Source organism: Perissodus microlepis, chromosome 7 (assembly GCF_051167445.1).
Source record: "Perissodus microlepis isolate ML-2025 ecotype Zambia chromosome 7, ASM5116744v1, whole genome shotgun sequence".
Classification (NCBI taxonomy): domain Eukaryota; kingdom Metazoa; phylum Chordata; class Actinopteri; order Cichliformes; family Cichlidae; genus Perissodus; species Perissodus microlepis.
In genome coordinates this window covers 7,099,013-7,122,522 of record NC_140467.1, presented here as the reverse complement: position 1 = coordinate 7,122,522, position 23,510 = coordinate 7,099,013, and the positions used below count along the sequence as shown (strand labels likewise).

At 39.5% G+C, this 23,510-nt stretch overlaps 1 protein-coding gene across 4 annotated transcripts in view; it reads right to left on the bottom strand.

Moving 5' to 3' along the window:
• znf469 (zinc finger protein 469) overlaps positions 1-23,510 on the bottom strand; it is a 205,051-nt gene extending 181,541 nt beyond the window's left edge. For 2 of the 4 annotated variants that reach the window (XM_084933053.1, XM_084933054.1), the window contains exons 1-2: positions 22,737-23,510; positions 8,980-9,039 (exon numbers count right to left, since the gene is read on the bottom strand). The gene's annotated coding sequence lies outside the window, so the exon portion shown is untranslated. The remainder of the gene's footprint in view (positions 1-8,979; positions 9,040-22,736) is intronic. The other 2 variants (XM_084933055.1, XM_084933056.1) reach the window with 1 other exon arrangement.

Sequence of the window (23,510 nt, the reverse complement as noted above, 5' to 3'; positions counted from 1 at the left end):
TATCTGGGACAGACAGAGAAACAAAAGATAGTGATGGACAAATGAGTGCGTCACAGCCTCAATCTCTAAAAATATACATCCCACGACTCCTGGTTTTTAACAGGTCGTAGGAGGTCCAAGGAAGAACACGAAAAATGATTGTTTTTCTACCTAACTGAGATCTCGTTATAAAAGCAGCCTATAATGGGGACCATGAATGGAAAACCTGACTGAATTAGAAATGGCACACGTCCAGGGTTTCTGACGTGTGAATCAGTGGAGCTTGAATCTGAAAATGGAGTTCAGCAAGTTCAAACACAGATGAAGATGGATTGGGCCTATTACAAACATACCAGCATGTCTTTTCTGTGATAATGCAAACTCAGGCAAGTATGATGCACTGGTATGTATCTTTCAACAGCTACAACATTTTCCTTGAGAATATGAAATCACCAAATCTAGGGGTCTGGTGCCAAAAAGTCCACAGTCTGTATTTAAAAGTGAGCACCTGATTCATTTGAAACCTAAACCCTAATGATGTCATGAGGAACAGGTCAAAGAAGATCACCTCTTTTTTGAGTGACACTGGTTGGCAGGAGAGAAATTAATAGGATATATGAATGTTTGATTGCACTGATCAGAGCTGAACCTGAATATTCAATTATTTTAATATTGTTCTTTTCAAATGCTTAAATCTCAACTCAGACTCTCAACATCTTTCCTGCTCAGAGTAGTAATCTGATTCCCATGTCCAATCTCCCATACCTATGTGTGTATTTCTTTGGTGTCCACAGCAATCTTCTCTATTCATCATTCAGAAAAATTAATGTTCTGAAAATAAAGGAAAGGTGGAGTGTGGGAAAGAATGAAAAATTTAAATGCCCTTTGCTAAATGTTGCGAAAAACCCAAGAGACACAAGTAAGGGATCAGGATCTGGATAACTTCCCTTCCAGATGAACACAGGGGCCAAATTTATAACTAGTCTGCCACATACTAACAAATACGGTTACAAAATTGGCAGTCTGGTGGTTTACGTGAATAGTGTGGCCTGAGATGGAGTCAAAATCCCAGCCTTAAGTATTTTTATAGGCCATTCCTCTTTCACTTCACCTCATTGTTATTAACTTAGCAACACTGTCACTAAATTTAGCAACAGCTGACACCCCCTTAACGGCATTCCAGGGGGAAAAAAGGGCTCCTGACTACAAATATGGTGACTTTTCAGTATATTTTGTCACCAATCAGAACTACCAAATACCTTTAACTAAATGGTGTTTGACACAATGCTGCCTTGAGCAAAGCAGATGATATGTGACATTAAATATAACACGTGAAGGTGTGTGAACCACAGTTTGTTTTGCTAATTTCTTGGAAAATGCACCACCATGCTAATGTGAAAACAGCGAGTCAGACAAGATAATCCAAGATTTTCTAACATCTGTTCTCAGCTTTTGCAACAGTTTATAAATGGGCCCATTAAATCTTTTCTGCTTTTGTGTGCATGCATCTGTGTGCACGTGTTTCCATTAAGTGGGATATTAAACACAAACTGATTAGAAAATGCATCCTGGCAGTATACAAGCATAAATCTTATTGCAAAATTACATAAATATCTCCCGCTATTAAAGCTCATTCATCAGCTTAGGATGTTTACTTCACATTATTTATCAGTATCACCAAATCACTCCACAGTTTGTGCTCATATAATGCGGTAACCAGCCGAAGCAGAACACAATTTATGGGTTTAAATGAACAAAAAAGACATTAAAGTTCTTGATGATGGCCATGATGGCTGCTGCATGCACAGACAAAAGTAATTAGATCAAGGAAAAAAAAGTCACAACTCTTGATGTATGACATTGTGAAATTCCAGCATAATCCTAACTGCACTTTCTTCTGTTGATTGTGGTGCTGCAAGCTTGACCTTTTTTCACTGGAATTTAATTTTCCAATGTTATTCTGGCACATTTGTCACTCTCTTTCCTTTTTCCAAATATATGAATCACAGCCTGTCTGTCCATAACATAACAGCTTAGAAGTGAAGCTACTGAGGAAATAACAAACAACAACTTGGCGGTGATGAGGTAATAACAAGGTCCTCACAGTTAACTGCTGGATCCTCATGAGTTTTAAGTCTTTTCTTTCACACTGTGTTAAGATGAAGTGCAGTTTAGGAATGAAAATGGGTACATTTTGTGTGTGAATCTTGCTTTTCTGTCAGAGCTGAGGCGGGAATGAAAGCAGAACACAACAAGAGCCAGCTAAATTACCCTCAGATAAGATTTTGTGTGTCCCCGGTCACTTGGTTAAAATTGATCCAAGCAAGTCTGTGGCACGGAAGAAAACACCATGTGTGCCGAATGTCTACCCCCTTGTGGACGCAAGACATATTACTCAGTCTTTTTTTTCTTCGAGTTTCATGCAGGACAATCTAACATAAGAAAAAATATATTAAAACCCCACACAAATAAAAACTGGCAGACTGGGTGCAGTTGGATTAGCACAGCTGTTATTGTGGAGGTATGTGAATCCTCAAGTGCTCACTGTCCTTGTGAATACAACTGTCAGGTTAATCTCCATTAACTGGAGACAAACATGTGGTTTTACTATTTATGCCAAGCAACGTCGAAAACCTGTAGAGGCTGCCAACTCTGAGCCCTACAGGCTTTTAATGAAAGCAAAGCAGTGTGCAATTAACCTGCAAGCTGATGAAAAATCACACTATTGTCTCATCTGTTCCAGCTTTACACTAATAAACCAAAATATAGCAATGGCCCACATCCTCTTTACACACACTGCATTGCTCATTCAGCTCTCACTTCCTCTTCCCATCTGTCTAGTGAGAGTGAGGTTGGCACTCAAAGCACCCGGGAAAAGGATACAGGAAAGGAGATTTTTCTGAAACTGATCCTGAACTCTGATAGGTCTTTCCGCACAGACGGTGAATGACTCGGTTTCTTGGAGGCACGACTGCAGAGAGACATAGGTAGTTTACATCCCAGCAGTTGCAGAACTGTTTTGGGTGCCTTCTGGCAGCATGGCTAATCTCTGGCACTGATCTCAGAACTATTGCTCAGACAGTCATTCGATATGGCACAGTCTTGGCTTTGTGCTGTCGATTAATCAAAGAATTTTCTTGGCATATAACAACAGCTGGGACAAAGAGCAGTTTGAGTATTCAACAGAAGTAGCTGTGCATAAAGATAATTCAAAATAGACACCACATTGCAAACAGCCATCTTGTGCTTCAGCATCTTGCTTTAATCAGACACAGACAGATTCCATTCACTGGCAATTAAAACCCTCTCTCAAGACAGATACAAATAGTGCCATTCATCACAAACTGGGCAAACTCTTTTTGTATTTCACTTCCTAAGTCTGTCTAAAGCAATTTTTTGTCAATGATTATCTTCCCCGTATGCAACAAGCCAATGTACAACAGTCAAAAAATGCACAAGCACACAGAAAATATGATCTTGCGTGGGATAAAAGATCATTTTAACGATAATTAATATCAACTTGAGCCACATAAAAACGAGATTCCAAGTACAATACAACTGTATTCACAAACTACAGGTTTGTTCAGAACCTTTGAGGGAAATTAACACTGATAGTGAAATCAGCATTTGTGTGAGTAATTCAGGCTGTGTAATAATATAGATACATGTCATCCAGCGCCAGTGTTGTGAAGGGGTTTTAATACACTCTAGGGAAACTGGCCCCAATCTGAGGTTACAGCGACTCCAAATGCATTGATAACAACAAGAATAATTACCATCACCATCCACAGTTTACAGCACAGAGAGAGTGGCAGGGCATTTGCCATCTGCCTTGAAACCAACGTGACTCCCCAGCTGTATTATGGATATTATTGTTGGCTGTGGGAAAGGTACTTCTTCTCAGCAGGGATAAATGGCATCCACATGACATTTATGAGGAGTATTTGTGTTGATCATTTCATAACAGCTCGTGCAGGTGGAGCCCTCCTATTCTCCTTAAAGGCTTTATGACACCCACCAAATGATGAAGCCACTGCTTCAGATCATGCACAGCATTCTCCCATCAAATACACACAAAGAAAGCCACTAGCTGTCAATCATTTTAACTGACCCAGTCTCTCATATCCCACAAAAAGAATCATCAGTGATTGCCAGGCAGCAGGTCTATAAAGCCTAGTGTTTAAACCGTCTAGACAGACTGGGGGACTGGCAGCCCTGGGCATCTGAGCAGTACGCTGCACCCTTGTTTAACCACAATGATTGCTCCACTGTCATTTAACACCATAAATCAACTTCTTGCATATAAACAGCCTATAAGTGTTTTATACTTTTAAAAGCTCAGTGAAGGAATTTCCTTTTGATTAAACACATTAGCAGACTTGATTATGACACTAAACACAGCGGTATAATAAATCACAGTAAAGCTACCATATAGATTCTGAGGTTCCAAAACAATGTGCACCGCACGTGTCTGGGTTGATTTTGCAGCTCGGTGGGAAAAAGTGAGACAAAGCACAATTGTCTTTGAGACTGAACTGAAACACTGTTTGAAATGCATGCACAGTAAGCAACACCGCACTGAGGTGTGCAAGTCTAAAATTTCACACAGTTATCTGGGCAAATAAGAATAGCTGGGACCCTGGGCAAAGTTTTCTTCTTGCCAAAAAACAAATATTATTTCCCCTCTTTAACTGGCCAAAGACTGACAGAGACATACTGTACTAGGCCTCTCCTCAGTGTTTCCAGCTGAAACCTCACATAGCCCTCAATTTAACATGGCTTGCAGTGATGGCTGGAAAAAATTAAACCGCTGCTCACATTATCATATTAATTACCACAGCGTATTTTCGCTCACCGGGAAGTGAAAGAATGACAGAATGAAGAATCGCAAAAATGAAAGTGCTGTCTAACCAGAGGAATTTGTTTACACGGAAGTCAACTGGCAAAAAAAGAAAAGTAGAGAAACATTCGTAAACAGTAAGAGAAGACTTGCAGAAGAGGCTTTTTTTTTAAAAGAAGCTAATTGCAACATCAGGCTGACACATCTCACACTGAGGCAATTAGCACACTGAGCTATGTTGGTGCTTTTCAAGATCCCCAGACTTCCTCGAACTAAATACAAGTCTGTGACTGTATATTTAGGAATCTGCAAATGTAGATAAAAAAACACTGAGAGTGGGAATAACTTATGCACAGCTTTGACAAGACCACCAAACAGTCGGGCTGCTGGTGCTGCGATGTGAACTGATAGTGTCTAGCCCTTGTACGAGCCCCGCAATATCATTGAAAGGAAGTGGACCTGTTATTGTTATGACCTCAAAGGCTTTGGGTGGTCCACACACGCACAAAGAGACAACCAGAGAAAGACAACAGACAGCAGGCACACGCAAACACAGCTATGGGGAAATATTTTGATACAAGCTCTCCAAACACCTGCCATTTCTGTGCACCGTTCCACTGACCTACAAGGGCATGCAGTGCATTCACCACAGATGGTATTTAATCTCTGGAAGGATATTTTTCTGTGTAACTAATGCAAACTGTTTCCAATAACACATCTGCACAGACAAGCTCATCCAGTGATGAATCATAATATTCCAAACAGTATTTGAACTTAACAATAAAGCTATAAACAAATGCACAGACGCGCACATGGAACGAGATATGCATCAGTCACAGCGTAATATAGTTTCCACAGTCTGTCAGTGAATGAGAGCTGATACTGGCAGAGGTTCATCGTGGCTAAAGTACAACGCAGACCTGTCCAATCAACATGTTCAGCCTCGCCCAAAATAAGCAGGAGAGAGCTAATCTCCACACAAAAGACACGATGCTGAACGCATTAGCACGACAAATCCGAGAAAATACCAAGGTGTTATGCCAAGCAGGGCTTTACTCATCCGTTGGTTAGTTATTTTCTTTTCGCACAGTGGATCTCAAATTAGGTCCACTAACAGCCTAACGTAAGGTAACGTGTGCGCGGTGTGCTTTTCTTCTGATGAACATTTGAACCTGTTTGGATTTAGAGGTCACATCAATCTGTTTAAATACATTTCATCAGCACCCAGCAGAGTGAAACATTACTGTATCCTCTTACCAGGAAAGAAGCCTGAGACCTGGCAGGGTGCAGGTCAAACAGCCACCTTCAGACAGACTCAAAAAGATATGCTCATGTCGGCTTTAACAAACCTTTGCAACAGCTCTGTCATGCTCACCTAACACACAAAAATTACACGTACACTCAGACAAATAGAGACAATCAGTCAGTGGATGTCAAGTGCTCCATTTGTAATATGGTGTTTAAATCATGATTTTGATCCACTGAAAAAGAGGTGAAACTCACCTCCAAAGTCCCTTCAGATGCCACCCTGCAGCCTTTAAAAGGTCCATCTCCTGGCTGATAATGCTGTCACTAACATGCTTAGCAATGTGCACAGCTTTAACCAAACCTCATCACACAGAATCAAAGTAAAAATTTACTGGACAAAAGTTGTAACATCAGAGGCTTTGTGAGCAGTTGTGATCAGGTGAGGTAGAGTAAATGGGTCAGGGTGTGCATTAGCAAAAAGCAAAGACACAAGTCAAAAAAGTGAAACGTTACTTTCTTATTGTTTCACATGAGTAGTGTTTTAGTGCCATATTGTGGGGTTTTCTGAATGCAGCTGAACTTCATCCTGCACCCAACCTGCAGCTTTTTATGATTCACTATGTTTTATAGAGTAATGCCCTAAATTAGATGCAATTCTGTTGGCTCGGGGCTACAAAGGTACTGCAAAAAGCTTGGAACACAGACACGTGATGAACACAGCAAAATAAATTACATTTAAAAAAATTGTGTATTTATTAAAACACCTTCAGACTGCTCCTATTTATCACCATTCCCTTTAATTTTTAAGAGAGGAATAAAGTCTTTTTTTTTATTGAAGGTATGGTTGAGTTATTCAAATAAGCATCTGTGGGGTTTTTCTTGTCTTAAAAAGCTGCCCTGTTGACTGGGGGGAAAGTACAATACATAATGGAAGGTATTTTCTGTGTTTTTGCATCACTGTTAAAAAGATTTCTGCACTGAATTACAGACATTAAGCAATTCCTTAATTCGCTTCAGGGAAGAACAGTTCATGCTTTTGCACACACATCTTTTTTTCTAAATCTTGATAACTTGTGAGGAAAATATTTTCTAAAGATGCTTTATACTGAGCTGGGGACTGTTGTTAATAATGTGTTCTATAAACTGTGTTGAGGCCCAGAGGTGGTTAATGTCAAAGCACATCTCACACCAAATGTTCCTCTTTGTTGGATTTCTTCCATTTTAATTAGATCGGTTATGCATTCAGTGGTACATCCTCTGGATTACCCAACTGCTCCTTACTAGAAATTTACAGTATAGAATCAGATTGCTTGGGGTGATTAGACTGATTGGGGTAATCATATTCAAAGGTAAGTTCAACAAAAGATCAGTCACCCATGCCCACATTTCAGATACTTACCAAAATAAGCAATATACCATCAGTATGTCATGATATTTGAGAGCTAAGAACCTAGAAATTTACATGACAATATATATATAAACAACTTCAGCAATCATCACTATTATATCACTGCCTCCTAGTGGCTGGAGCTGGATTCACAGGCCATTGCATGACCAGGAATGCTCTGCTCCAGTGGTTCCACATTTTACCACTCTCTGCTCCACAGAGTGCTCAGGAGAGCTGGAGAACATGTGCGCTGACACTGTGTGAAGCTTCCTGCTGACAAAACCGAATAATTTTCCAGTGACACTGGAAAAGTAGACTTGCATTCAAGACAAGAGCGCAACCAAAAAATGCAGAACACAGTATTTTTTAGCATGTACTAACTCTTCTAATACCCCTCAACTCAAAGAACTTATATATAGCACAACTGTAGCTTAAATCTGGACTTTTAACTACTGAACCTTAAGATATACAATGTTTGAACTCACTGACACTTCAGGGAAAGTGCTGATAATAGTCTTAACACCTTCCCATTGTAGATGTATGTTGCATTTTGAAGCAGCTGGAACGTTCTGGGTCGTGTTATGCAAAACTAAGCTTTAAAAATAATCCTGTTTCATGCAGTTGTCAACACTGTGTTGCTAGCACTGACAGTTCTTACAGTACATCCAGCAGTTTTGATCAGGCATTTTTAGCCTGACAATGAAGGAATCCAGTGGGGTTACTGTTAATACAAGTCAAAGACAGCCACAATCTTCCACAAAGTAGAACAAACATTTGCAAAATTTGTCACCCTTTAATATTGTGCTATGTGAATGCTTTTTTCCCGCATTTATAAAATAAATCTACTACACTGAAAATTGTGACCTTGTATTTCTGGTAAAAGGCCTAAAACATTTTGCAATTAAATGTTTACCTTTACAGAAGGATGTTAATGTGTTTGTTTGTTTGTTTGTTTTTTACCACAGATGGTCATGAAAGACAGACAAATTGAATACATTATACAATACTTACATTAATTGAATCTGTATGTTATACTGTGTAACATTAGAAGGTCACATACATGGCATTTGGCACTAAAGATACATACAATCACATACAGTTGGTATACATGCATTACAAAACAATAATTGGCTATTAATTCATCCATCCATTCACTTCCGCTTATCCTTTTCAGGGTTGCTGGAGCCTATCCCAGCTGCCATAGGGCGAGAGGCGGGGTACACCCTGGACAGGTCGCCAGTCTGTCGCAGGGCTAACACACAGAGACAGACAACCATTCACGCTCACATTCACACCTATGGCCAATTTAGACTGATCAATTAACCTATCCTCACTAACTGCATGTCTTTGGACTGTGGGAGGAAGCCGGAGTACCCGGGTAGAATCCACGCAAACACGGGGAGAACATGCAAACTCCACACAGAAAGGCCCCTGCCTGATGGGGAATTAAACTAATTTTTGCTGTGTAGTAACAGTGCTAACCACCGTTCCACCGTGCAGCAGCTAAAGTAATTTCTCACTTAACTGTTTGAGTTCCTGTTGGAGATGTACCTCTTTGAGCTCTCTGTTGCTTGGTCCCACCCTCCTGTGAGAGACCAGAGGAACAGTGTGTTACCTACACAGAGTTATGTAAAATAAGATTCAGATCAGAACCAAAAAAGTCTGATATATCACAAAGAACATGCAGAAGAGCAAAGGCACACATCGATCTTGATGAAAGACAAATACGCACAACAGGATGTTGCCAACAAAATCAGGAAAAATAAATGCTTAGTGCACAGAAGTCAGGCTCCTTTTAGTACATGTAAACTCTCCGAGCACATGTGGGCTACATAAGAAAAGCCATTAAAAAAAGCAATTAAGAAACAAACAAACAAGCAAACAAATAAAAAAACACCTGCAAATTTCCCACTCTGTCTTTCAACATACAAAAGTAAAAGTAAATGTTTAAGACATTCGCTTTTGATGAGCCAAACATTTACAGAACATATGCTGAAGAGGAATTAGTGCGTTTTCAACAATGTGTCTCACTTTTTCCACATTCAATCAGTCGACTGACATTACAAAGAAATACAGCAGTCATAAATCAAAGAAATGTGTTGGCATAGCCTGTTGGCATAGCCACCTTCCTTGAGTTTGCTAAGACGGGCCATGGCTAATGTCTTAGTCAGTAACACCGCTATAAAACCGACAATGATTCAAACCTCTGGCAAAGTTGAAGTTACCAATCTGAACAACCATTCTCATGTTGCGATCCATTCTTAATTTGCAACACAATGTCTTTCAATTCAAAATACAAGAAAAGATTTCAAAGCTATCCAGCAGCCCTAATTGGACACTTGGCAGGCCAGCTTTTGTCCACGGGCCATATGTTTGACCTGCCAGCCTCATGCTTACTGGAGCCAAATAAAAGTGACTCTTCAGAGTCACAGCATTGTTTTCCAACTCTCTCAGAAAGCCAACAATGAAACAGTAGGATTGCTTCAGCTGTTGAAAAGGAAAAAAACAGCCCTGGCAAACTAAACAGTGCAAACAATACTAATCAATCAGAAGAATGACAACAGAGCGGCCCAGCCCAAACACTGCAGCGGTAAAAACGGAATGTCAAACACTGGGATCACATATTTTTTGGTAAGACACAAAAGAGGTTCATGTGTGCTGCATGCACAGCAACAGCTAATGGAATATGATTTCTCCAGGTTCAACAGCAACATAAAAGCAAAAGATAGGAATGATTTTGGAATGGCGCATAAAACAATGGTAACAATGATACTCAGTGAAAACACAACGGCTTTACTGTTTATCCCGAGTCTGTGCCCACAGGAACATGTGTTTTTATAAACGTCTCCAATTACTGTTTTCATTTATTCACAAATTTACTTCAGGACAATAACATACCCAGCAGAGCAATAAAAATATGTATGACAATGGATGTCAGCATTTTACAGCTTGCTTTAAATAAAATAAATAAATAAATAAATATTCGGCAAAACTTAACTAAATAAAACACGAGTCTGAGATATAGAGGCCTGCCAGAACAGCACAGACAGTTGCTTGTGAGAACATGCTAGGTCCTTTAAAATCAGCTTAGGGTTGAGGAACATTGAAAGTATGTTTTCCTGGTAGCCTCCGGCACAAAGTGGAAATGCTGACAATGAGTCATTTTAGAGAACAGCTTGGCACGCGGTCCTATTTCCAGCTGAACTCAGCCCAGCTGGATAATGACAATCTGTAATTTATATCTGGTGGTGTTTGAAAAAAGATGCAAAACAAGAACGAGAAAAAAAACACCCCAAAAACTTTTACTTTCAAAACTTGATTTTCAAAGCTTGTTGCCAGACTGGAACTATGATTACTGTACCCCACTTTCGAGAGGGACTTAAACTATATTAAGCACTGTTTTGTTAAAGTGCAACACGAGCATGACCTGCACTTTTTTTCAGAAATAAATATGACAAATTTTATGGTTGAAAAGTCAAGGATAAAGCTAGAAGTCTATATAATTTCCTCCTAAGCAATATCACGTGCTAGTTATGGAGATCGATCCTCTCTGTGGACTAGGCACTAAGTAAAAACAACACTACCCAGTTGTGATTCTCTTTTTCATGACAGAAGTCACGGGTATATCCGTTTCTCAACCCTGTGGCGAAAGTTAGACTTGTAGAGCACAGCCGCATGTGGAAGTCATTGAGAGCAATTAGAGTACAGTAGTTGAGACACTTATACAAACTATGCAATATGTACACAGAAAAAAGCCAAAGTGTGCATCTAGGTCTAATGTACAAGGGGTTTGTATGCAGGCTAGCAAACATGGGTTAGAGCACCATATGGTTCTCTGGGCTAATAGCCAGGGCTGATTAGCCTCAGAGACACGTGAGATACATAAAGCAGATCACTAACAGGTGATGAAGAGGAAACAACAAAGGCATGCTAAACAGAGTGTTTGTTGTTTTAGCAGTTTACTGACCTTACAACCAATACCAAAGAACAATGGCTGCTAATAAAATTTACTGGGAATAGTGTGTGACAGACAGAAATGACAAGACAACTGTACTGCCACAGTATAGTTTTGATATTACACTGGGGGGGGGGAGGATTATCCTGTTTTATGCACAATAATTGAATCAAGGTGGGCTGACTGTGCTTAGTGTGTAATATTGGAAAGCTGTTAACTATAAGCCCAGTTTTTTTTCAAGGACCACGAAGTACACAGTGTACCTTTTCTAGGCCAAACACTGAGATGTATCAGTAACAGACAGAAATGACTGTCACAAACACTGGCTGCACATGAGGATGTAATCTGTTCTTATCAAATCATTGCAAACATGTCTCTCAGGTTACAATGAATCATAGAGGCAGAAAGACAGCGCTCTAGCGTGTTTGTTTCACGCTCTAGAAATCAGATATTGGCTTCATACTTTGGTGATAGTGTTCACATGCTCATTTTAGCTGGCTAGATGGTTGCTAAGCATTGTTATCTGGGAATGGAGTCATTCGCTCAGCAGCTCCTTCAAGATCCCAGTCAGAAACGTAGGATTTTCCCAGGATTAACTATTTAACCTGCCAAAATACTAACTTTTTTTGTTGTTTACTATCACTCAGAGAAGAAATAACTACGAAAAGATAAAGTCAAATGCCCAGTTGGCTTAGGCAGGCTGAGGTCTCATCTTCCTTTTTCTCTCTAAAGTTACGGATTTCCTTCACCGCTGATGCCTCTGGCTTCCCACCATCATCACGAGAGCTAGCCAGAAAGATGAGCTAAATAAACTGTATCACACTGCAACCCCTTTTTCAGTGGAAAATTGTGGTTTTCGTGTGTTCGAGAACACCCACAGCTGTTTTTGCCACTTCTTCTGTGCTTTTCCTGACACAGATCATTTAGGCAGATGTACATTCCACCTGGGAGTTTGGTTGGGAACAGCCAAACCTCTCGTGTTTATTATGGATATGAAGCACGTCCTGTCTTAAAGAATTATCAATGAATCGCTATTCTGAATTGACCCTGAGCTTCTTGCCATTAAATAGATCCTAACCAATGAATAATCCATTCTTCCCAGAAGCTAAACAGAAATGCAGAAGAAAGTAGAGACCTGCAATGCCTTCAGAGAACATAGGAAATGCGTGCATAGAGATGTATGTACTTTGGCTGGAAGCGCCATAACATCAAACATGTTATTCTAACAGTCGTTTTACATTTGAAATATTTCCAAACAACATTTATGAAAATGTAGTGCAATCAACCAAAACTTTTAAGTTGAAAACACTTCAGATAACCATCCTTAAATTATCCAAGGTAACTAAGGCCACTGTGTATGCGTAGGTGTTAGTTCTCAAGGATTGGAAGTAATCATTCCAACTCTGAGAACTGCCAAGTGCACCAGTCTTGCCAAGATGTTGATGAAATGATCCAAGAAATTAAAGAAACAATTCGGTGTAAAGAATGTAAGCTGACATGGCCCTGCACCATGGTGCTTGGAGTAATTAGGAACAAATCACATTTTAGTGAGGGAACTAAATGTATTTGCTCACTTATACTCATGGCAAGTGTAAAATTCACCTATTTTATGTCAGAAACGATGGTCAGCCATTGCACTGCACTAATTTTAAAAAGTAATATTTTGCATTTGTGTGTTAAAATATGGATCCACTGTCCTTACATGTAGTAATGATGGTCAGTTATGCACCCTGGGATCACCAGATCCAAACTCACTCGTATGAGAACATGAGCAGATCTGAGTACCAAATTGGACAAACTTAATGTTGCTAACCTAAGTTGACACAAAACATCCCTTAGTTTAAAAAATCCTCTGCAGCTGGTTGGCTTTTCATGTATGTTTTTTTTTTTCTTTGTTCAGTTTCAGTTTTTACAGTAGATCTATACATACATGGTCCAAATTTCTGTCAGCAGTACTGAACAAGCCCATGGATGTGTCTCCGAAAATCTCCTAAATCTGCCCAGCATGTTCCTCTATTCCCCCTTCACAGTCCCAACCCCCTCATCATCTTCCTCATCATCTTCATCTGATTCCAGGGAACTCTAAGGCCATTTAAGCTCCTCGAGACATCTGAGCCCCTAACACAACAGCAGATGCTATAGCCCTGTGTGGGCCTAAAATGTGAAAGCATGCATAGCAGAGAGAGCAGAATTGATATATTGAACTAATACACACACACACACACACACATACACGCAGCAATAGTTCTGTCAGAACTGAAACCATAATGCCCGAGATCTGTCTAATCAAAATGCAATCACTCAGCACAAGCAGTGACTTCTGGTTTTAAGCCCCAGAGTGGAGGTCCTAGTCAATAATGACCTAGATCAGATGTCTCATCATAACATATAAATGTAAATACCTCTGTTGTACGGTAATATTAAATATAATCCAGAACTACTGTTTACACAGTAATTTAGTTCTACAATGATGTAATGTGGCTAATTTATAAACAAAACATAGATCAATGAATAAGACGAACAAAGATAAAATGCTGCTTTTTAGAATCTAATAAACCATTACGATCACATGGACTGCTCTGAGTTTATATGAAGAATCCAGCAGACCCATTTTTTGATTTCGTTTTAGAATGACACCATTGTTTGCACTATAATCTGTTTGATATTACTGTCGGTTACTGCATTTTCCGCAAAACTGCAAAATGTCTAATAAAATACATAATGCATGTGTTTCCAAACCAACCAAACCAAACCTGCCAACTTTAGATAATAAACAATAAAATAGAAACAATCATCAGAAATTCTTAAGCCCACAGTTTTAGAAGCGAGTATGCAAAACAGCATATTAAATTTGGGTGCAGGACACAGTGAAAGAGTTTAGAAAAACAGTCACTGAGTCTCCGTTCAATTTACTTCATTCATATTACATAATTACAGCTAGGTCCATAATTTGCTGAGCAATGACACAAAGTTTTCAAATTTTCCTCTGTACAAAAAAACAGATGTGTTTTGGGTGTTTCAATAATCAATAATAAAGAAGTGGTGGAAGTGCAGATTTTCACCTTTGATTCAAGGGCAAATGTTTTCATTACAGAAATTATTTTACATAGTATCAAATTTTCAAGAGGCTCAAAATTAACTGGACAATGAACTGTCAGTTTCAAGGCATTTCAGGAGAAATTCACCACGGAAAAGATTTGGATTTGATTCAGGCACTTAACTTGTATCCGGTAGCTGTTCTCTGGAAATCTCAATATGTGGTCCATAGAGATATTGAAAATGAAGGACTGCACTGGCCAGCTCAGCAACACCAAAATGCCTGGGACTCCACAGAAGCCACTGAATTCTTTCCTTGGTTAAGAAAATTAACATCACAATCTAACTAAGCCAAGAAGACATTTAAGAAGGTAGGCATATCACTGTCAAATTGTACAACTAAGAGAAGCATTCATGAATACAAACACAGAGGATTTACAAAAATGTGCAAAACAAACCAAATGTATTTGGACTGAAAATTAACTTGTATGTAGAATGTACAGAGAAGGAAAGAAAGAGCTCATGATCCAACGCATATCACATTTTCTGTCAAACATGGTGGGCGCAGGGATACCAGTGGGGATTGGGCAGTAATGTCCTTTGATGATGTGACTGCTAATAGAAGCATCAAGATCAGGCTATACTCTTTAGTCAGATTTAAACAAATGCTGTTAAAAGAATGCAAATGAATAATGACCTAAAGCATACTAGCTTCTCAAGTGAAAGAAACTAGATGTTCTTCAATGCCCAAGTCAGTCACCTCATCTCAGAAGAACAGAGCTTTTCAGGTACTGAAGACAGAACTGAAGACAAAGAGATCCACAAATGAGCAGCAACTGAAGTTGAATGCAGTAAAGCGCTAGAAAAGCATAATCCTCAAATGCAGGTGGTTTTTTAGGCTTCAGGTTTATTTATTTTAAATTATATTATATTATATTATTACTTTTGAGCCTCTAACATTGGGAGGTTGTGCAGAAAAATAACTGTAATTCCAAAATATTTATTTCAACAGTTTCGTTGAAACTGAAAGCCTGCACTGACAATTGTCTCATTGTTGTCCCTGAAGTGTACCTTTTGTTAATTTCAATAACACCAAAGCAGCTGAAACTGATTAACAACTCCCTCCCGCCAAGATCAATATCCCACACTTGACTAACAGAAAGCCAAAAGACATAGCTCACAAATAATGCCATAATTTTATATTAAAATATAAACATAATGTAAAAAGACACAGGAGAGTAATATAAACTGGCACCCCTGTCAGGCACTCATACACAGACAGTACAGCTAGCACACATTCTCAGGAATCCACTGTCATGTTTCTGTCAATATTTCTTCAGGTCGCACTCGCTGCATTGTCGCTAGGAATGTTTCAAAGACAAAGAGAGAGCCAGTTCACTAACGCTCACTTCTCATTCATTCCTCTAATTCACATCTGCTATCTCTGACGGCAAATTGATCTCAACACAACATCAATAACCGCTTTGTGACCTAATTGTAATGAATGATTTCAGCAATTACATCCTGAAAGTGTAATTAATCCCCTCCTGACTTCACTGCAGGGTGTATCTATCATAACTTTAACAGCAAGCTGTTAATCACTGAGGTTTTTGTGCATGTGTGCAAAGCATTATTGGGAAGTAGAGATGAAGAAGGCAGGATAAGGATCGACAAATACACTAGGCTCTATGTGGTGCATTCAATTTGGTTAATTTAATACTGGTTTAGCATATGAAGATTAGCTTAGAGGACCTACATATTGATGACTGATTATCTTAGATGAACCCTTACTGGAAGTTAGAAAGGTTAGGGGGGGGGAACACATAACCTGTGAGAATGTGCAATTGTGTTTTTCTCATGAGAGTCTAGCTAGTCCCAATAATCATTAAATTATGGTAGACAAACTTGGAGTAAAATTAGGTTTAGGTTTTAAGTCAGGCAACTAGTCATTTGGGCTGTGGATAGGGGAAGATGCCAGGAAATGAATATAAGTCAATGTAATGTCCCGCAACATGAATAAAACAGATGTGTCGGTGCGTGTGCTTGCACCAAACTATTTTACCCACAGATCACATGATCATGAAGAGCTGAACCAGATGCTGGAGAATCACTTTCATAACAAATGACCATCCAACACACAAACCAACAACTTCAGTGCTAATTGTATCATACACTGCAAAATGTTACTGTTACTACATTAATATTTGATAATCATAACATTATGAGTGACGATTAAACATTATTATGCATGTCATTGTGCAATGACCTCTTGCCACCTTTTTTCCTTGCAAGAAATGACTGATGTCATGTGAAGTGTTCTTTAAAGCAAGATCAGAAGTTTTTGGTTTTCATTTTTTTTATTCCTCCTTGTTAACATTTGATTCATCCCTCGGTCTTCTGGGGTCCACTACCATCCACACTCACTTCATCACGTTGCTCAGCAGTGACAGCACAGCCTTTGGGTGTTTCCTGATCTTGTCTCTTACTTTGTAATTGCACTAAACTATTGCTGATCCAAGGCACAGCTGGGTGCAACAGCATTCACCTAATTCTCTTCGGCTGTGCTGAGCTATTCAGGCAGGGCGCATCCCTAAAATGAAAAGGTTCTTGTTCAGCACTGATTGCATACATAACTGTCAGAGTTGGAAAGTTACCCCCCTCCGCCCTGCCCCTCCACTTCCATCATAATCATCAAGAATGCACAAAACCCCCGATTGGACCTGAACACCAGCACTTTAGCCAATAAACAGTCTGAGCAAAGAAGTTCACATCACATCCGCTTTCCTCTGTTCCTAAATAAAACCAAGCATGTGATATACTTGACTTTGGGGCGACCGTGGCTCAGGGGGTTGGGAAGCACATCTGTAACCGGAAGGTCGCCCGTTCGATCCCCGGGCTCTCTGTCCTGGTCGTTGTGTCCTTGGGCAAGACACTTTACCCTTCCGCCTACAGGTGATGGCCAGAGGGGCCGATGGTGCGATATGGCAGCCTCGCTTCTGTCAGTCTGCCCCAGGGCAGCTGTGGCTACAACCGTAGCTGCCTCCACCAGTGTGTGAATGTGAGAGTGAATGAATAGTGGCATTGTAAAGCACTTTGGGTGCCTTGAAAAGCGCTATATAAATCCAATCCATTATTATTATTATTATTATTGACTGTGAGTGATTTAATGAGGATCTGTTTCTAGTTTTCTTTTCAATTTTGCCACACACCTTCTGGGGGTTGTTAGGGAAAATTAATAGAGCAACGTGATGTGACAGGAAGCAGAGCAGAGGATGATTAGAGATGAACAGTGTGTACTAATCATGACCAATAAGTGAAGAAAACCAGATTTGGGGAATGACTTAGAGTTAAAAAATGTTCCCAATAAACAATGTTATACGAATAAATCTTGAGAAAAAATAAATAAAAGCTGAAAAAACATCAAATTTAGTAGGTCTTTCTGAGGAACAGTCACTTGGTGTGAAAAGGTTCCCAACTGTAGACCAACCAAAGCCATGAACACTGAGGGTGTTTTCACACCTGAGTTGTTTAGTACATTTAAATTAAACTCTGCTTCAATTTCCCACTTGATGCAGTTCATTTATAGAGATGTAAAACACTGTAAAAACACCCTTTGGAACCCTTTGGAGAAGGCAGTCTCAATCCAGCTCCAATCGAAAGAGGTTTGCAAGTTTGCAAGCCAGGTATGCTTTGGCGTGCAGGATTACAGGAGGAGTACACAAACTGTAGCAATTAGACATAAAAAGAACAAAATTGCCCAGATAAATACGAATATTGGAAGTAAATTCTCCAGTGTTGTCCACTAATCCAGAACATAAAACTTTGGCCAATAGGCAAACTGAACATTCTCACATGATTTCTAGGGATGCGTTTTAGATCTTTGGTGGTAAACAAATCATACTTTGTGAAAAGCTACAAGTTTACAAACTTATCAAGGGATATGGACCAAAGTAATGTGAGAAAACATTCTGAGATGCATGAGTATGCCTGTGTTATGACTGAAGTTGTAGGGTTATTGTTCAGTATGCAAATTTCAGTGTGCAGGTGCCTCTCCGTGAGAAACGTTTAGCGCCTCTTTGAACTGGAAGTTGATGCCAGTTCGTTTGGTGCAGGAGCTGTTCTCTTGCAAGAAAATAAACAAGGTATAGATCACAAGGCTCTTGCCTTGTTATTTGCTTCACAGAACTTTGAAGTTTACGTTGGATTGAGTGTGCTGCCTGTACGAGCATTTACCGATCAGAATCCAATAGTGTTTCTTTTCCAAATGCGCAACTCAAACCAAAGACTTAGGCACTGGTCTTTATTGCTGTGTGATTTTAATACTGGTTTAGCATATGAAGATTAGCTTAGAGGACCTACATATTGATGACTAATTATCTTAGATGAACCCTTACTGGAAGTTAGAAAGGTCAGGGGGGAAAAAAACACATAACCTGTGAGAATGTGCAATTGTGTTTTTCTCATGAGAGTCTAGCTAGTCCCAATAATCATTAAATTATGGTAGACAAACTTGGAGTAAAGTTAGGTTTAGGTTAAAGTCAGGCAATTAGTCATTTGGGCTGTGGATAGGGGATGACTTGCAGATCAACTGGGCAAAAGACCTGCAACTGACAAATAAAGGCTATCTCATCTCATCTCAACTACAAAAATAGTAAGGATAATGTGTTGGCTGATGCCTCGTCTAGATCTTTGGAACTTGCTCTTTGAATTAAACATTTAGAGGAATGTTAATTCTTGTGAAAGAAGGTGCCACGACTGATGTCATAGGGTTGTTGTTTAGCATGTAAATCTCAGTGTGCAGGTGCCTCTCCGTGATTGGTGGATCCAGAAAATGGATTGGTTATCTAGCTGGAGATGACATATGTTGAAGCTGCCATGGACTGCCATTCATTCATCCTCGGCTCATCCCAACAAAGAATTTGTATTGGTGGACTGCTTTTTATTTTCATTATAGCTTTCTTTTGTTTGTGTATTTTGATTAGGTAAGTTTGGTAAATCCTTGAGATAGGCTCATTTTGTTTGTTGTTTTGGCACCCTGAAGTTATAACCAGCTAACGAAATAACATATTGTAAATAAATCATTGTAGAATCGTACCAGTTGTGTGATGTGGCTGCTTGAGGTCTGACGAGGATGGATCATGTTGTGGTCTGGCCACCCTTAGACGGACCATAACAGATAGAGTACAGAAACATCCTTGCCATGAATGGATAAGGATCTTCAAAGTCCCACTGGGAAACAAACCCATGCAGAAGTGACCAAGAGCAGCAGAGCTAAGAGCCTGTGGAAAAAAACAGCTGTTGGCTAGCCATCTAAATATAGTGGTGGTTGGCAAGAAGCAGAATATATGACAATTGTACCTCATAGTACCATCAAAAAGAAGCAGCACAAGATGACTGACAAGTACAAGAGGATGAAAGAACAACTGGAAAATATGTGAAAAGTGAAGTCTAGACTGTTCCCAGTGATAATAAGAGTTGAGAGAATGGCTCCAGCAGATTCCAGAAATAACATCTGAGGTCTATGTCGCAAAGAGTGCAGTCCTAGGAACAGTTAAGATACCGCAGAACTCCCAAGTCTCTGTCAGTGAATACACAACATTTGGCTACTTTATAATAGTAGGATAGCTAATATAATTCTCATGGAAATTAACCAAACTTCAAAGTTTTTCTTGCCAAGACAGAATATTTTGAATACTGAATATTTTTGAATATTGTCCACAGCTGTAATGGTATATTAACTAGATATTGTCAAAAATATTTATTTTTCATTAAATTTAGTGTCTTGTTAATAATAACATGCATTCCACCTAAGTGAAGTAATTCAAGGGCCCTGGTATTGTGCCTGTTGGGTCACTTACATCATGGACACATGATGCAGTAACAGCCCATGATGCAACAGCCTTTTAAAGAAACACGATCACTTGTAAAATGAGGGCCAGGCCTCTCTCCGTTAATAAATATCCCACTCCCTAGAACACTCTCAAATAATCTCCTAAATAAATCCAGTTGTCCTCTCTTCAAGCTCTAGACTAACGTGACCTGGATGGTCTCGAGAACCCACACAGACACTCTATTTCCACCCTAAAACACAGACACATTTTTACGGTGAGCCCAATCTGAAAAATATAATTACGTCTAAGTTAAAACTCTTACTCCCCCTTTCTCCCCCTATTAAGTAGCTGACCATAACTTCTTGTAAGAACTTTGTAAATTGTAATGCTCATTAGTTATTACAAGATGATTTCGATACTAAACATCTGCCAGCTGTTTTGAAAACATCTGCCATTACTTGTAAACATGTAGGCTTTGTTATGGTAAGATGTCTTATTGTACTATTTTTCTTATATAGAAAACATGCTGTAGTGTAGCTGTTCTCTTCCTTTTCCCTGTCTCTTTCCCAAAACTCATATCTGTCTTAATCTTTTATCCCAAGATCCTCTCTGTCTCGTCTCCCCCTCACACTTAAGTAACACATGCTGAATTGCACATGCAGATTCTGTTGATCGCTCCGTTTCTGCATTATCTTTGAATGTGAAATCTCTATGCTCATTCTAGCCTGGAATATGTTCAAATACTGAACAAGGCTTTCCTTTATCTCAACTTTTAGTGACTTTGGTGGCAAGCTGTTTTGTGCAAACTGGGATCAAGTAAGCTAACAAATGACTCGGCCTTGGGATCGAAGCTTGTAGCACATCCCCAGAATAACAAAAGGAACGTTTCTGGTCGACATTAATGCTCGGATAGGAGGCAACTAGCTCAATTTATTAAGCCTCATAAACACTCTCACCCCTGGATACACACTAACACACTGGAAATTCATGCGAGCCAGCCACATACACTCACACATACAGAGTGACATTATAGGACTCGTGGTGGGTTGATGGGTGATTTTAACCAGAGATGGTGGGATGAAGGATCAGAGATGGGTGTTCAACTGTGCCCGAAACCTCTGAGTCCATGTTTTCCTGGCCTGACCTTTTGAATCAGTCGAACCCAAGAAAATCATGCTCTGAGACATCAGCCAATTCCATGTACTGCATGCCATCTCTGGCATAATCATATTTGTAACCATAACAAAGATAAGAGAAGGGAAATCAAACGAGTACTTACATTTGTGTTAAATGAAAAGCGTACATTCAGTTTTCCCTTTCATCACATGAGAGGGCTTTCTGGTGTTAACAAACAAGCAGTCGTTCTCCCATGGGATTAGAGTTGGGCTTTTTCCAAACTAGACAACCTCTCTCAGTCCCTAATGTCTCTGGAAACAGATGATTATTCTGGCATGTTAAAACTCACAAAGTGTAAATTTTCTTATCCTGATCCACAAGAGTGCCAGAGTCACAGCATTAGATTCAACATTCCAGATTTTTCACTGTACTGGATGCAAATATAATAGAACAGCCTAGGCTATTCATATTAATCCATAAAAAATAGTTTGCTGAATGAAAGTCTTTCCATAAATCTTGTTACGTGGAATGAGGCAATGTTGATCTTATTAAGTTCCCTGCAGCTTAAGTTAAACAGTAGGCCCTCCATAACTAACATAATGAAATTTTACTATGATGGCATTCAGTGCTAATAAAAATGTTAAAGTAACTTGCTCAAACGAACCACAGACCTTACAGAATAAATTAATCCGGCTGAGACGTTTAATATATGCAAGAAAGGTTTGATGGTTATGGCACTGTAGCTCATAAAACAGGCAAAGCTTCTGAGTCAACTCTGATGATTTCTTGCAACCAGCTCACCCATACTAACAGCACAAAAACACACATAAAACAATGCTAATATCACATTAAATGTGATCTCTTTTATGCGAGTATTTTTTTTTTTATAAAACTTAAAAAAAAAAAAAACCAACTTGTCAGTTGTGTATATGTAGTTGATTACTGACAGTACAACGAAACTGCCTCCACTTTAACGCTTTTAAATCACTGCTGTTAAAGCTCATTACAGCTTTGTTTGTCTATTTTTAGGTGACATGGCGCACCTGCTGCGCACTCCTAGACGTTAACAGTATCTGATGACTGCACACTGTGCCAAAGTGCTATGACGCGCCACAACATTTGCGCTCGTTTTTGGAATTACTGCTTTTAAATGAATGTAGGCGGTCAAGTAGAAGCAACTACCATAAAGAGAACAGCAGAAAAGCAGCTCAGACATCATACACCCTGGGTCTGTCAAAAGCAGTTACCCCCTCACGTCATCACGTCCTCGGTTCACCTTCAGGGCAACGACGTAAAGCGCATTTCAGTAATCAATACAAACGGCCGTGGAATTATCTAACTTACCTCTGAAGCTGATATCAGATGCGTGCGTTCAGCCGAAGGTCTGAGCTGCCAACTTATGCAGTTTGTTTAGAGAAACTAGGAAGTATTTTGTAGCTGTTGTCTGGTTGCCTCTGTACCCCTCCTCTCTCACACATCTGGTCCCCAAACTAAAGGAGGACCTCCCATTCAGGCAGCTTCGGCTGGACTCTGCGGCACCCACTTCTCCTCAAAGGTTTGACTATTTTTCACGATTCAGGGAGTTCCCTATGCTGTCTCAATAAAATACCATCCAGTCTTTGAAACTGAACAATCTTTACATGGTTCTTAATCCTTGCGGGCTTTTTTCTTTTCTTTTCGCTCTCTCTCTGTGATTTACCAACGGCACCTGAACTTCTCGTGGCCATTTTAACCCTTACAAACTGTTCTGGTCAGATTTGACTCTTTTTGGCTTTTGACAACATCAAAAATGTCAGTCTGGTGCCTGAAATTTGATTGATTGTTCTTGAGTGACCCATTAATATTAATTTTAGACGCACCTGTGTGGGTTACTTAAATCAAGGAAAATTGTGGTTTTGTGCAATCTTGAAAGTGTGAAACTGTACGTGCTGACAGAAGTCAGACTTTTGGAAGTTCTGGTGTCTCAAACTCTACATACTGGTCTTTGAATGATCATAGGGGGTCTCGAGAGAGTGAAATAGTAAAATAGCATGTAGGACTGATCATATATGATACACATGAGGAACAGACACAATGTAGAAGTCAGAGGGTGCCTTGAGGAGATATAGGGTGACTATA